Below are 14,392 nucleotides of genomic sequence, written 5' to 3' on the forward strand. Positions count from 1 at the left end.
CCCACCTGACCAGACGCCTGACCAATCTGACCGGCCGCCTTCCCGACTGGTCACCTGACCTGACCAGTCGACTCTCCCTTCTGGCCGCATGACCTGACCTGACCGGCCGCCTTGCCTGAACTGACTGGCAACCTGACCTGACAGGCCGCCTTGCCCAACCGGCCACCTGACCTGACCAGCTGAGTGACTTGACCTGACCTGACCGGATTCCTGACCTGACGGGCTGCCATTCCCAACCTGACCAGCCGTCTGCCCGACTGGCCACCTGACCTGACCTGACTGGCCGTCTGACCTGACCAGACCGTCTGCCATCCTGATTGGCCCTCTTGCCCGACCGGCCGCCTGCTTGACCAGCCGTCTGACATGACCGACCGCCTTGCCCGACCTGACTGGAAGCCTGCCCAACCGGCCGCCCGACATGACCAGCCGCCTTACCCGACCTGACTGGCCGTGTGCCCGAATGGCCTCCTTACCCGGCCTGACGTGCCGCCTGCCCGACCTGACCGGCCACCTTGCCCAACCAGCGTCCTGACTTGACCGATCGCATTGCCCAACTGGCCGCCTGACCTGATCTGACCTGATCTGACCAGCCGCCTTACCTGACCTGACTGGCCACCTGTCCTGACCGGACGCCTTGCCCGACCTGACCGTCATGCGGCCACTCAGGTCAGGTCAGGCGGCCGGAAAGGTCAGGCGGTCGTTTGGGCAGGCGGCCGGTCGAGCTGGCGGCCAGTGGCGATTGGTCAGGTAGTGCGGCCAGTCAGGCAGTCAGTCAGGTTGGGTGCCTGGTCGGGCAGGCGACCGGTCAAGTCTGACAAGATGGCCGGTCAGGTAAGTTGGCCGGTGATGTGAGGTGGCCGGTCAGGGCTGGCGGCCGGTCAGGCAGGTTGCTCGTCAAGTCTGGCAAGGTGACCATTCAGGCAGGCGGATGGTCAGGTCTGGTCAGGCAGCCAGTCAGGTAAGGTCAGGTCAGGCGGCCAGTCAGGTAAGGTCAGGCAGCCAGTCAGGTCAGGCAGGTGGCCATTCAAGCAAGGTGGGCAGTCAGGTCAGGTGGCCTGTCAGGTTGTGCAAGGTGGCCAGTCAGGTCATGTGGCCGGTGAGGATGGGCAAGGTGGCCGGTCAGGTCAGGCAGCCTGTCAGGTAGGTGGCCTGTCAGGCAGGCGGCCTGTTGGACAAGGTGGCCGGTCGGGTAGGTGGCCAGTCTGGTTGGGCAAGGCAGCCATTTGGGCAAGGTGGCCGGTCAGGTCGGGCGTCCAATCGGGTAGGAGGCCGGTCACGTCGGTGGGCTGATTGGGCAAGAGGCCGGTCACATCGAGCAAGGGGGCCAGTCAGGTTGGGCCGTTGGTCAGACAGCCTGCCGGTCCCGTCAGACAAAGCAGCCGGTCAGATCAGCTGGCCGGTCAGGCAGGCAACCAGTCAACTCTGGGAAGGCGGTCGGTCAGGTCACGCGGACGGTCAGGTAAGGTCACATCAGGCGGCCGGTCAGATAAGCTGGCCAGGTCAGGCGACTGGTCGGGCATGCGACCGGTCAGGTCAGGCAAGGCAGACGGTCAGGTCAGGCGGCCATTCTGGCCAGGAAGGCGGCCGGTCAGGTGGGGCGGCTGGTCCAGCAAGGTGGCCGGAAAGGTCAAGCGGCCGGTCAAGTCAAGTCAGGTCAGGCGGCCGGTCAGGTCAAGCGGATGGGCAGGTCAGGCGTCCGGTCAGGTTAGGTCAGGTCAGGTCAGGCAGCTGGTCCGTTCGGGCAAGGTGGCCGGTCCGGACAGGTCAGGTGAGGCAGCCGGTCAGGTCAGGCAGCCAGTCAGGTCAGGTCAGGTCAGGTCAGGCGGCCGGTCAGGTCAGGTGGCCAGTCAGGTCGGGAGAGTTGTATGGTCATGTGTGGCGGCTGGTCGGGCAGGCATCTGGTCAATTCGGGTAAGGTGGCTGGTCAGATCAGGTCAGGTCAGGCGGCCGGTCAGGTCAGGTCAGGTTAGGCGTCCGGTCAGGTAGGCAGCCGATCAGGTTGGGCAAGGCGGCTGGTCAGGCGGCCGGTCAGGTCAGGCAAGGTGGCCGGTCGGGCAAGGCGGCCAGTCAGGTCAGGTGTCTGGTCATGTCAGGTCATGTGGCCGGTCAGGCAAGGCGGACTGCTAGGTCACGTGGAAAGTCAGGTCAGGTCAGGCGGCCAGTCGGGCAAGGCAGCCGCTCAGGTGAGTCAGCTGGTTGGGCAGGCGGCATGTCAGGTCGGGCAAGGCGACCGGTGAGGTCAGGATGCCGGTCGGGCAGGTGGCCGGTCAGGTCGGGCAAGGCGTCAGGTCGGGCAGGCGTCTGGTCAATTCGGGTAAGGTGGCCAGTCAGATCAGGTCAGGTCAGGCGGCTGGTCAGGTCAGGTGGAAGGTCAGGTCGGGCGAGGTGGCCGGTCAGGTCAGGCGGCTGGTCGGGCAAGGCAGCCGGTCAATTCTGGCAGGCGGCAGGCCAGATCACGCGGCCAGTCAGGTCAGGCAAGGAGTCCTGTCAGGTCAGGCAGCAGGTCGGGCAGGCAGCCAGTCAGGTTGGGCAAGATGGCCGGACAAGTCGGGCCGTTGGTCAGGCAGGCGGCCTGTCAGGTCAGGAGGCCGGTAAGGTCAGGTCAGGTCAGGCATCGAGTCAGGCATGGCGGCCGGTCACGTCAGGTGGCTGGTCTGGCAAGGCGGGCAAGGAGGCCTGTCAGGTCAGGCGGCTGGTCAGGTCAGGTCAGGTAGCCAGTCGGGTAGGAGGCCAGTAAGAAGAGCAAGGCAGCCAGTCAGGTCAGGTGGCCGGTCAGGACAGGCAGCCGGTCACTCAGGCGGACGATCAGGTCGGGAAGGCAGCGGGTTGGTCAGGCGGACGGTAATGTTGGGCAAGGAGGCTGGTCAGGTCAGGCAGGCGTCCGGTAAGGTGGGGCAGGCGGCCAGTCAGTTCGGGCGGGCGGTCAGGTCAGGTGGCCGGTCAGGTGAGGTCAGGCGGCCCGGTCGGGCAGGCGGGTGGTCAGGTCGGGCGAGGCGGGTGGTTAGGTCAGGTGGCTGGTCAGTTCAGGCCAGGCAGCCAGTCAGGGAGGCAGCCGGTCACGTCGTGCAAGGCAGCCAATCAGTTCAGGTGGACGGTCGGGTCACACGGCCAGTCAGTTCGGGCAGGTGGCCGGTCAGATCGCGTAGCCGGTCAGGTCAGGCAAGACGGCCGGTCAGGTCAGGCCGCCAGTTGGGTCAGGTCAGGTCAGGCGGCCGGTCAGGTCGGGCGAGGTGGCTGGTCAGGTAGGGTGGCCGGTCGGGTACGCGGCCGGTCAGGTCGGGCAGGCGGCCGGTCAGGTTGGGAGAGGCGGATGGTCAGTTGGCCTGTCAGGTCGGTCAAGGAGGCTGGTCGGGCATGCGACCGGTCAGGTCAGGCAAGGCAGACGGTCAGGTCAGGTGGCCATTCTGGCCAGGTCAGGTTAGGCATCCGGTCAGGTCAGGCTGCCGGTCAGGCAGGCGGCCGGTCGGGGAATGCGGACAGTTGGATATGCAGCCGGTTGTGTCGGGCAAGGCGGCCAGTCAGGAAAGGCAGCTGGTCAGGTCAGGCAGCCAATCAGGAAGGAGGCTCGTCACGTCGTGGGGCCGATCGGGCAGGAGGCCGGTCACGTCGAGCTAGGTGGCTGGTCAGGTTGGGCCGTCTGTTGGACAGGTGGCCAGTCAGGTCAGAGAAGACGGCTGGTCAGGCCAGCTGGTCGGTCCGGCAAGGCAGCCGGTCAGGTAGTGCAGCCGGTCAGGCAGGCGACCAGACAAGTCTGGGAAGGCGGCCAGTCACGTCGGGCGGCCAGTCAGGTAGTCGGCCATTCAAGTCTGGCAAGGCAGCCTATCAGGTCAGGCGGCCGGTCACGTCAGTTCAGGTCAGGCATCTGGACAGGTCAGGCGGCAGGTCAGGTCAGGTCATGTCAGGTGGCCAGTCAGGGAGTGGGCCAGTCAGGTCAGGTCAGGTCAGGTGGTCGGTCGGTCAGGTGGCCAGTCAGGTAAAGGAAGACGACCGGTCAGATCAGGCAGGCGGCTAGTCGGGGAGGCAGCCTGTCAGGCAAGGTGGCCGGTCAGGTCAAGCAGCTGGTCAGGTCAGGTCAGGCGGCTGTTCGGGAAAGGCAGCCGGTCAGAGAGGCCAGTCAGGTCAGGCGGCCGTTCAGGTCAGGAAGGCGGCCGGTCAGGTGGGGCGGCTGGTCCAGCAAGGTGGTCGGAAAGGTCAAGCGGCCGGTCAAGTCAAGTCAGGTCAGGCGGCCGGTCAGGTCAAGCGGATGGGCAGGTCAGGCGTCCGGTCAGGTTAGGTCAGGTCAGGTCAGGCAGCTGGTCCGTTCGGGCAAGGTGGCCGGTCCGGACAGGTCAGGTGAGGCAGCCGGTCAGGTCAGGCAGCCAGTCAGGTCAGGTCAGGTCAGGCGGCCGGTCAGGTCAGGTGGCCAGTCAGGTCGGGAGAGTTGTACGGTCACGTGTGGCGGCTGGTCGGGCAGGCATCTGGTCAATTCGGGTAAGGTGGCTGGTCAGATCAGGTCAGGTCAGGCGGCCGGTCAGGTCAGGTCAGGTTAGGCGTCCGGTCAGGTAGGCAGCCGATCAGGTTGGGCAAGGCGGCTGGTCAGGCGGCCGGTCAGGTCAGGCAAGGTGGCCGGTCGGGCAAGGCGGCCAGTCAGGTCAGGTGTCTGGTCATGTCAGATCATGTGGCCGGTCAGGCAAGGCGGACTGCTAGGTCACGTGGAAAGTCAGGTCAGGTCAGGCGGCCAGTCGGGCAAGGCAGCCGCTCAGGTGAGTCAGCTGGTTGGGCAGGCGGCATGTCAGGTCGGGCAAGGCGACCGGTGAGGTCAGGATGCCGGTCGGGCAGGTGGCCGGTCAGGTCGGGCAAGGCGTCAGGTCGGGCAGGCGTCTGGTCAATTCGGGTAAGGTGGCCAGTCAGATCAGGTCAGGTCAGGCGGCTGGTCAGGTCAGGTGGAAGGTCAGGTCGGGCGAGGTGGCCGGTCAGGTCAGGCGGCTGGTCGGGCAAGGCAGCCGGTCAATTCTGGCAGGCGGCAGGCCAGATCACGCGGCCAGTCAGGTCAGGCAAGGAGTCCTGTCAGGTCAGGCAGCAGGTCGGGCAGGCAGCCAGTCAGGTTGGGCAAGATGGCCGGACAGGTCGGGCCGTTGGTCAGGCAGGCGGCCTGTCAGGTCAGGAGGCCGGTCAGGTCAGGTCAGGCATCGAGTCAGGCATGGCGGCCGGTCACGTCAGGTGGCTGGTCTGGCAAGGCGGGCAAGGAGGCCTGTCAGGTCAGGCGGCTGGTCAGGTCAGGTCAGGTAGCCAGTCGGGTAGGAGGCCAGTAAGAAGAGCAAGGCAGCCAGTCAGGTCAGGTGGCCGGTCAGGACAGGCAGCCGGTCACTCAGGCGGACGATCAGGTCGGGAAGGCAGCGGGTTGGTCAGGCGGACGGTAATGTTGGGCAAGGAGGCTGGTCAGGTCAGGCAGGCGTCCGGTAAGGTGGGGCAGGCGGCCAGTCAGTTCGGGCGGGCGGTCAGGTCAGGTGGCCGGTCAGGTGAGGTCAGGCGGCCCGGTCGGGCAGGCGGGTGGTCAGGTCGGGCGAGGCGGGTGGTTAGGTCAGGTGGCTGGTCAGTTCAGGCCAGGCAGCCAGTCAGGGAGGCAGCCGGTCACGTCGTGCAAGGCAGCCAATCAGTTCAGGTGGACGGTCGGGTCACACGGCCAGTCAGTTCGGGCAGGTGGCCGGTCAGATCGCGTAGCCGGTCAGGTCAGGCAAGACGGCCGGTCAGGTCGGGCGAGGTGGCTGGTCAGGTAGGGTGGCCGGTCGGGTACGCGGCCGGTCAGGTCGGGCAAGGAGCCCGGTCAGGTCAGGAGGCTGGTCGGGCAGTGGACAGTCTGGTGGGTCGGGCGGCCGGGCAGGTCGGGCAGGCGGCCGGTCAGGTTGGGAGAGGCGGATGGTCAGTTGGCCTGTCAGGTCGGTCAAGGAGGCTGGTCGGGCATGGCGGCCGGTCAGGTCAGGCAAGGCAGACGGTCAGGTCAGGTGGCCATTCTGGCCAGGTCAGGTTAGGCATCCGGTCAGGTCAGGCTGCCGGTCAGGCAGGCGGCCGGTCGGGGAATGCGGACAGTTGGATATGCAGCCGGTTGTGTCGGGCAAGGCGGCCAGTCAGGAAAGGCAGCTGGTCAGGTCAGGCAGCCAATCAGGAAGGAGGCTCGTCACGTCGTGGGGCCGATCGGGCAGGAGGCCGGTCACGTCGAGCTAGGTGGCTGGTCAGGTTGGGCCGTCTGTTGGACAGGTGGCCAGTCAGGTCAGAGAAGACGGCTGGTCAGGCCAGCTGGTCGGTCCGGCAAGGCAGCCGGTCAGGTAGTGCAGCCGGTCAGGCAGGCGACCAGACAAGTCTGGGAAGGCGGCCAGTCACGTCGGGCGGCCAGTCAGGTAGTCGGCCATTCAAGTCTGGCAAGGCAGCCTATCAGGTCAGGCGGCCGGTCACGTCAGTTCAGGTCAGGCATCTGGACAGGTCAGGCGGCAGGTCAGGTCAGGTCATGTCAGGTGGCCAGTCAGGGAGTGGGCCAGTCAGGTCAGGTCAGGTCAGGTGGTCGGTCGGTCAGGTGGCCAGTCAGGTAAAGGAAGACGACCGGTCAGATCAGGCAGGCGGCTAGTCGGGGAGGCAGCCTGTCAGGCAAGGTGGCCGGTCAGGTCAAGCAGCTGGTCAGGTCAGGTCAGGCGGCTGTTCGGGAAAGGCAGCCGGTCAGAGAGGCCAGTCAGGTCAGGCGGCCGTTCAGGTCAGGAAGGCGGCCGGTCAGGTGGGGCGGCTGGTCCAGCAAGGTGGCCGGAAAGGTCAAGCGGCCGGTCAAGTCAAGTCAGGTCAGGCGGCCGGTCAGGTCAAGCGGATGGGCAGGTCAGGCGTCCGGTCAGGTTAGGTCAGGTCAGGTCAGGCAGCTGGTCCGTTCGGGCAAGGTGGCCGGTCCGGACAGGTCAGGTGAGGCAGCCGGTCAGGTCAGGCAGCCAGTCAGGTCAGGTCAGGTCAGGCGGCCGGTCAGGTCAGGTGGCCAGTCAGGTCGGGAGAGTTGTACGGTCACGTGTGGCGGCTGGTCGGGCAGGCATCTGGTCAATTCGGGTAAGGTGGCTGGTCAGATCAGGTCAGGTCAGGCGGCCGGTCAGGTCAGGTCAGGTTAGGCGTCCGGTCAGGTAGGCAGCCGATCAGGTTGGGCAAGGCGGCTGGTCAGGCGGCCGGTCAGGTCAGGCAAGGTGGCCGGTCGGGCAAGGCGGCCGGTCAGGTCAGGTGTCTGGTCATGTCAGGTCATGTGGCCGGTCAGGCAAGGCGGACTGCTAGGTCACGTGGAAAGTCAGGTCAGGTCAGGCGGCCAGTCGGGCAAGGCAGCCGCTCAGGTGAGTCAGCTGGTTGGGCAGGCGGCATGTCAGGTCGGGCAAGGCGACCGGTGAGGTCAGGATGCCGGTCGGGCAGGTGGCCGGTCAGGTCGGGCAAGGCGTCAGGTCGGGCAGGCGTCTGGTCAATTCGGGTAAGGTGGCCAGTCAGATCAGGTCAGGTCAGGCGGCTGGTCAGGTCAGGTGGAAGGTCAGGTCGGGCGAGGTGGCCGGTCAGGTCAGGCGGCTGGTCGGGCAAGGCAGCCGGTCAATTCTGGCAGGCGGCAGGCCAGATCACGCGGCCAGTCAGGTCAGGCAAGGAGTCCTGTCAGGTCAGGCAGCAGGTCGGGCAGGCAGCCAGTCAGGTTGGGCAAGATGGCCGGACAGGTCGGGCCGTTGGTCAGGCAGGCGGCCTGTCAGGTCAGGAGGCCGGTCAGGTCAGGTCAGGCATCGAGTCAGGCATGGCGGCCGGTCACGTCAGGTGGCTGGTCTGGCAAGGCGGGCAAGGAGGCCTGTCAGGTCAGGCGGCTGGTCAGGTCAGGTCAGGTAGCCAGTCGGGTAGGAGGCCAGTAAGAAGAGCAAGGCAGCCAGTCAGGTCAGGTGGCCGGTCAGGTGAGGTCAGGCGGCCCGGTCAGGCAGGCGGGTGGTCAGGTCGGGCGAGGCGGGTGGTTAGGTCAGGTGGCTGGTCAGTTCAGGCCAGGCAGCCAGTCAGGGAGGCAGCCGGTCACGTCGTGCAAGGCAGCCAATCAGTTCAGGTGGACGGTCGGGTCACACGGCCAGTCAGTTCGGGCAGGTGGCCGGTCAGATCGCGTAGCCGGTCAGGTCAGGCAAGACGGCCGGTGAGGTCGGGCGAGGTGGCTGGTCAGGTAGGGTGGCCGGTCGGGTACGCGGCCGGTCAGGTCGGGCAAGGAGCCCGGTCAGGTCAGGAGGCTGGTCGGGCAGTGGACAGTCTGGTGGGTCGGGCGGCCGGGCAGGTCGGGCAGGCGGCCGGTCAGGTTGGGAGAGGCGGATGGTCAGTTGGCCTGTCAGGTCGGTCAAGGAGGCTGGTCGGGCATGCGACCGGTCAGGTCAGGCAAGGCAGACGGTCAGGTCAGGTGGCCATTCTGGCCAGGTCAGGTTAGGCATCCGGTCAGGTCAGGCTGCCGGTCAGGCAGGCGGCCGGTCGGGGAATGCGGACAGTTGGATATGCAGCCGGTTGTGTCGGGCAAGGCGGCCAGTCAGGAAAGGCAGCTGGTCAGGTCAGGCAGCCAATCAGGAAGGAGGCTCGTCACGTCGTGGGGCCGATCGGGCAGGAGGCCGGTCACGTCGAGCTAGGTGGCTGGTCAGGTTGGGCCGTCTGTTGGACAGGTGGCCAGTCAGGTCAGAGAAGACGGCTGGTCAGGCCAGCTGGTCGGTCCGGCAAGGCAGCCGGTCAGGTAGTGCAGCCGGTCAGGCAGGCGACCAGACAAGTCTGGGAAGGCGGCCAGTCACGTCGGGCGGCCAGTCAGGTAGTTGGCCATTCAAGTCTGGCAAGGCAGCCTATCAGGTCAGGCGGCCGGTCACGTCAGTTCAGGTCAGGCATCTGGACAGGTCAGGCGGCAGGTCAGGTCAGGTCATGTCAGGTGGCCAGTCAGGGAGTGGGCCAGTCAGGTCAGGTCAGGTCAGGTGGTCGGTCGGTCAGGTGGCCAGTCAGGTAAAGGAAGACGACCGGTCAGATCAGGCAGGCGGCTAGTCGGGGAGGCAGCCTGTCAGGCAAGGTGGCCGGTCAGGTCAAGCAGCTGGTCAGGTCAGGTCAGGCGGCTGTTCGGGAAAGGCAGCCGGTCAGAGAGGCCAGTCAGGTCAGGCGGCCGTTCAGGTCAGGAAGGCGGCCGGTCAGGTGGGGCGGCTGGTCCAGCAAGGTGGCCGGAAAGGTCAAGCGGCCGGTCAAGTCAAGTCAGGTCAGGCGGCCGGTCAGGTCAAGCGGATGGGCAGGTCAGGCGTCCGGTCAGGTTAGGTCAGGTCAGGTCAGGCAGCTGGTCCGTTCGGGCAAGGTGGCCGGTCCGGACAGGTCAGGTGAGGCAGCCGGTCAGGTCAGGCAGCCAGTCAGGTCAGGTCAGGTCAGGTCAGGCGGCCGGTCAGGTCAGGTGGCCAGTCAGGTCGGGAGAGTTGTACGGTCACGTGTGGTGGCTGGTCGGGCAGGCATCTGGTCAATTCGGGTAAGGTGGCTGGTCAGATCAGGTCAGGTCAGGCAGCCGGTCAGGTCAGGTCAGGTTAGGCGTCCGGTCAGGTAGGCAGCCGATCAGGTTGGGCAAGGCGGCTGGTCAATTCGGGTAAGGTGGCCAGTCAGATCAGGTCAGGTCAGGCGGCTGGTCAGGTCAGGTGGAAGGTCAGGTCGGGCGAGGTGGCCGGTCAGGTCAGGCGGCTGGTCGGGCAAGGCAGCCGGTCAATTCTGGCAGGCGGCAGGCCAGATCACGCGGCCAGTCAGGTCAGGCAAGGAGTCCTGTCAGGTCAGGCAGCAGGTCGGGCAGGCAGCCAGTCAGGTTGGGCAAGATGGCCGGACAGGTCGGGCCGTTGGTCAGGCAGGCGGCCTGTCAGGTCAGGAGGCCGGTCAGGTCAGGTCAGGCATCGAGTCAGGCATGGCGGCCGGTCACGTCAGGTGGCTGGTCTGGCAAGGCGGGCAAGGAGGCCTGTCAGGTCAGGCGGCTGGTCAGGTCAGGTCAGGTAGCCAGTCGGGTAGGAGGCCAGTAAGAAGAGCAAGGCAGCCAGTCAGGTCAGGTGGCCGGTCAGGACAGGCAGCCGGTCACTCAGGCGGACGATCAGGTCGGGAAGGCAGCGGGTTGGTCAGGCGGACGGTAATGTTGGGCAAGGAGGCTGGTCAGGTCAGGCAGGCGTCCGGTAAGGTGGGGCAGGCGGCCAGTCAGTTCGGGCGGGCGGTCAGGTCAGGTGGCCGGTCAGGTGAGGTCAGGCGGCCCAGTCGGGCAGGCGGGTGGTCAGGTCGGGCGAGGCGGGTGGTTAGGTCAGGTGGCTGGTCAGTTCAGGCCAGGCAGCCAGTCAGGGAGGCAGCCGGTCACGTCGTGCAAGGCAGCCAATCAGTTCAGGTGGACGGTCGGGTCACACGGCCAGTCAGTTCGGGCAGGTGGCCGGTCAGATCGCGTAGCCGGTCAGGTCAGGCAAGACGGCCGGTCAGGTCAGGCAAGACGGCCGGTCAGGTCAGGCCGCCAGTTGGGTCAGGTCAGGTCAGGCGGCCGGTCAGGTCGGGCGAGGTGGCTGGTCAGGTAGGGTGGCCGGTCGGGTACGCGGCCGGTCAGGTCGGGCAAGGAGCCCGGTCAGGTCAGGAGGCTGGTCGGGCAGTGGACAGTCTGGTGGGTCGGGCGGCCGGGCAGGTCGGGCAGGCGGCCGGTCAGGTTGGGAGAGGCGGATGGTCAGTTGGCCTGTCAGGTCGGTCAAGGAGGCTGGTCGGGCATGCGACCGGTCAGGTCAGGCAAGGCAGACGGTCAGGTCAGGTGGCCATTCTGGCCAGGTCAGGTTAGGCATCCGGTCAGGTCAGGCTGCCGGTCAGGCAGGCGGCCGGTCGGGGAATGCGGACAGTTGGATATGCAGCCGGTTGTGTCGGGCAAGGCGGCCAGTCAGGAAAGGCAGCTGGTCAGGTCAGGCAGCCAATCAGGAAGGAGGCTCGTCACGTCGTGGGGCCGATCGGGCAGGAGGCCGGTCACGTCGAGCTAGGTGGCTGGTCAGGTTGGGCCGTCTGTTGGACAGGTGGCCAGTCAGGTCAGAGAAGACGGCTGGTCAGGCCAGCTGGTCGGTCCGGCAAGGCAGCCGGTCAGGTAGTGCAGCCGGTCAGGCAGGCGACCAGACAAGTCTGGGAAGGCGGCCAGTCACGTCGGGCGGCCAGTCAGGTAGTTGGCCATTCAAGTCTGGCAAGGCAGCCTATCAGGTCAGGCGGCCGGTCACGTCAGTTCAGGTCAGGCATCTGGACAGGTCAGGCGGCAGGTCAGGTCAGGTCATGTCAGGTGGCCAGTCAGGGAGTGGGCCAGTCAGGTCAGGTCAGGTCAGGTGGTCGGTCGGTCAGGTGGCCAGTCAGGTAAAGGAAGACGACCGGTCAGATCAGGCAGGCGGCTAGTCGGGGAGGCAGCCTGTCAGGCAAGGTGGCCGGTCAGGTCAAGCAGCTGGTCAGGTCAGGTCAGGCGGCTGTTCGGGAAAGGCAGCCAGTCAGAGAGGCCAGTCAGGTCAGGCGGCCGTTCAGGTCAGGAAGGCGGCCGGTCAGGTGGGGCGGCTGGTCCAGCAAGGTGGCCGGAAAGGTCAAGCGGCCGGTCAAGTCAAGTCAGGTCAGGCGGCCGGTCAGGTCAAGCGGATGGGCAGGTCAGGCGTCCGGTCAGGTTAGGTCAGGTCAGGTCAGGCAGCTGGTCCGTTCGGGCAAGGTGGCCGGTCCGGACAGGTCAGGTGAGGCAGCCGGTCAGGTCAGGCAGCCAGTCAGGTCAGGTCAGGTCAGGCGGCCGGTCAGGTCAGGTGGCCAGTCAGGTCGGGAGAGTTGTACGGTCACGTGTGGTGGTTGGTCGGGCAGGCATCTGATCAATTCGGGTAAGGTGGCTGGTCAGATCAGGTCAGGTCAGGCAGCCGGTCAGGTCAGGTCAGGTTAGGCGTCCGGTCAGGTAGGCAGCCGATCAGGTTGGGCAAGGCGGCTGGTCAATTCGGGTAAGGTGGCCAGTCAGATCAGGTCAGGTCAGGCGGCTGGTCAGGTCAGGTGGAAGGTCAGGTCGGGCGAGGTGGCCGGTCAGGTCAGGCGGCTGGTCGGGCAAGGCAGCCGGTCAATTCTGGCAGGCGGCAGGCCAGATCACGCGGCCAGTCAGGTCAGGCAAGGAGTCCTGTCAGGTCAGGCAGCAGGTCGGGCAGGCAGCCAGTCAGGTTGGGCAAGATGGCCGGACAGGTCGGGCCGTTGGTCAGGCAGGCGGCCTGTCAGGTCAGGAGGCCGGTCAGGTCAGGTCAGGCATCGAGTCAGGCATGGCGGCCGGTCACGTCAGGTGGCTGGTCTGGCAAGGCGGGCAAGGAGGCCTGTCAGGTCAGGCGGCTGGTCAGGTCAGGTCAGGTAGCCAGTCGGGTAGGAGGCCAGTAAGAAGAGCAAGGCAGCCAGTCAGGTCAGGTGGCCGGTCAGGACAGGCAGCCGGTCACTCAGGCGGACGATCAGGTCGGGAAGGCAGCGGGTTGGTCAGGCGGACGGTAATGTTGGGCAAGGAGGCTGGTCAGGTCAGGCAGGCGTCCGGTAAGGTGGGGCAGGCGGCCAGTCAGTTCGGGCGGGCGGTCAGGTCAGGTGGCCGGTCAGGTGAGGTCAGGCGGCCCGGTCGGGCAGGCGGGTGGTCAGGTCGGGCGAGGCGGGTGGTTAGGTCAGGTGGCTGGTCAGTTCAGGCCAGGCAGCCAGTCAGGGAGGCAGCCGGTCACGTCGTACAAGGCAGCCAATCAGTTCAGGTGGACGGTCGGGTCACATGGCCAGTCAGTTCGGGCAGGTGGCCGGTCAGATCGCGTAGCCGGTCAGGTCAGGCAAGACGGCCGGTCAGGTCAGGCCGCCAGTTGGGTCAGGTCAGGTCAGGCGGCCGGTCAGGTCGGGCGAGGTGGCTGGTCAGGTAGGGTGGCCGGTCGGGTACGCGGCCGGTCAGGTCGGGCAAGGAGCCCGGTCAGGTCAGGAGGCTGGTCGGGCAGTGGACAGTCTGGTGGGTCGGGCGGCCGGGCAGGTCGGGCAGGCGGCCGGTCAGGTTGGGAGAGGCGGATGGTCAGTTGGCCTGTCAGGTCGGTCAAGGAGGCTGGTCGGGCATGCGACCGGTCAGGTCAGGCAAGGCAGACGGTCAGGTCAGGTGGCCATTCTGGCCAGGTCAGGTTAGGCATCCGGTCAGGTCAGGCTGCCGGTCAGGCAGGCGGCCGGTCGGGGAATGCGGACAGTTGGATATGCAGCCGGTTGTGTCGGGCAAGGCGGCCAGTCAGGAAAGGCAGCTGGTCAGGTCAGGCAGCCAATCAGGAAGGAGGCTCGTCACGTCGTGGGGCCGATCGGGCAGGAGGCCGGTCACGTCGAGCTAGGTGGCTGGTCAGGTTGGGCCGTCTGTTGGACAGGTGGCCAGTCAGGTCAGAGAAGACGGCTGGTCAGGCCAGCTGGTCGGTCCGGCAAGGCAGCCGGTCAGGTAGTGCAGCCGGTCAGGCAGGCGACCAGACAAGTCTGGGAAGGCGGCCAGTCACGTCGGGCGGCCAGTCAGGTAGTCGGCCATTCAAGTCTGGCAAGGCAGCCTATCAGGTCAGGCGGCCGGTCACGTCAGTTCAGGTCAGGCATCTGGACAGGTCAGGCGGCAGGTCAGGTCAGGTCATGTCAGGTGGCCAGTCAGGGAGTGGGCCAGTCAGGTCAGGTCAGGTCAGGTGGTCGGTCGGTCAGGTGGCCAGTCAGGTAAAGGAAGACGACCGGTCAGATCAGGCAGGCGGCTAGTCGGGGAGGCAGCCTGTCAGGCAAGGTGGCCGGTCATGTCAAGCAGCTGGTCAGGTCAGGTCAGGCGGCTGTTCGGGAAAGGCAGCCGGTCAGAGAGGCCAGTCAGGTCAGGCGGCCGTTCAGGTCAGGAAGGCGGCCGGTCAGGTGGGGCGGCTGGTCCAGCAAGGTGGCCGGAAATGTCAAGCGGCCGGTAAAGTCAAGTCAGGTCAGGCGGCCGGTCAGGTCAAGCGGATGGGCAGGTCAGGCGTCCGGTTAGGTTAGGTCAGGTCAGGTCAGGCAGCTGGTCCGTTCGGGCAAGGTGGCCGGTCCGGACAGGTCAGGTGAGGCAGCCGGTCAGGTCAGGCAGCCAGTCAGGTCAGGTCAGGTCAGGCGGCCGGTCAGGTCAGGTGGCCAGTCAGGTCGGGAGAGTTGTTCGGTCACGTGTGGCGGCTGGTCGGGCAGGCATCTGGTCAATTCGGGTAAGGTGGCTGGTCAGATCAGGTCAGGTCAGGCGGCCGGTCAGGTCAGGCAAGGTGGCCGGTCGGGCAAGGCGGCCAGTCAGGTCAGGTGTCTGGTCATGTCAGGTCATGTGGCCGGTCAGGCAAGGCGGACTGCTAGGTCACGTGGAAAGTCAGGTCAGGTCAGGCGGCCAGTCGGGCAAGGCAGCCGGTCAATTCTGGCAGGCGGCAGG

This window comes from Gallinula chloropus (assembly GCF_964237585.1).
Source record: "Gallinula chloropus genome assembly, chromosome: 25".
In the NCBI taxonomy this organism is placed as follows: domain Eukaryota; kingdom Metazoa; phylum Chordata; class Aves; order Gruiformes; family Rallidae; genus Gallinula; species Gallinula chloropus.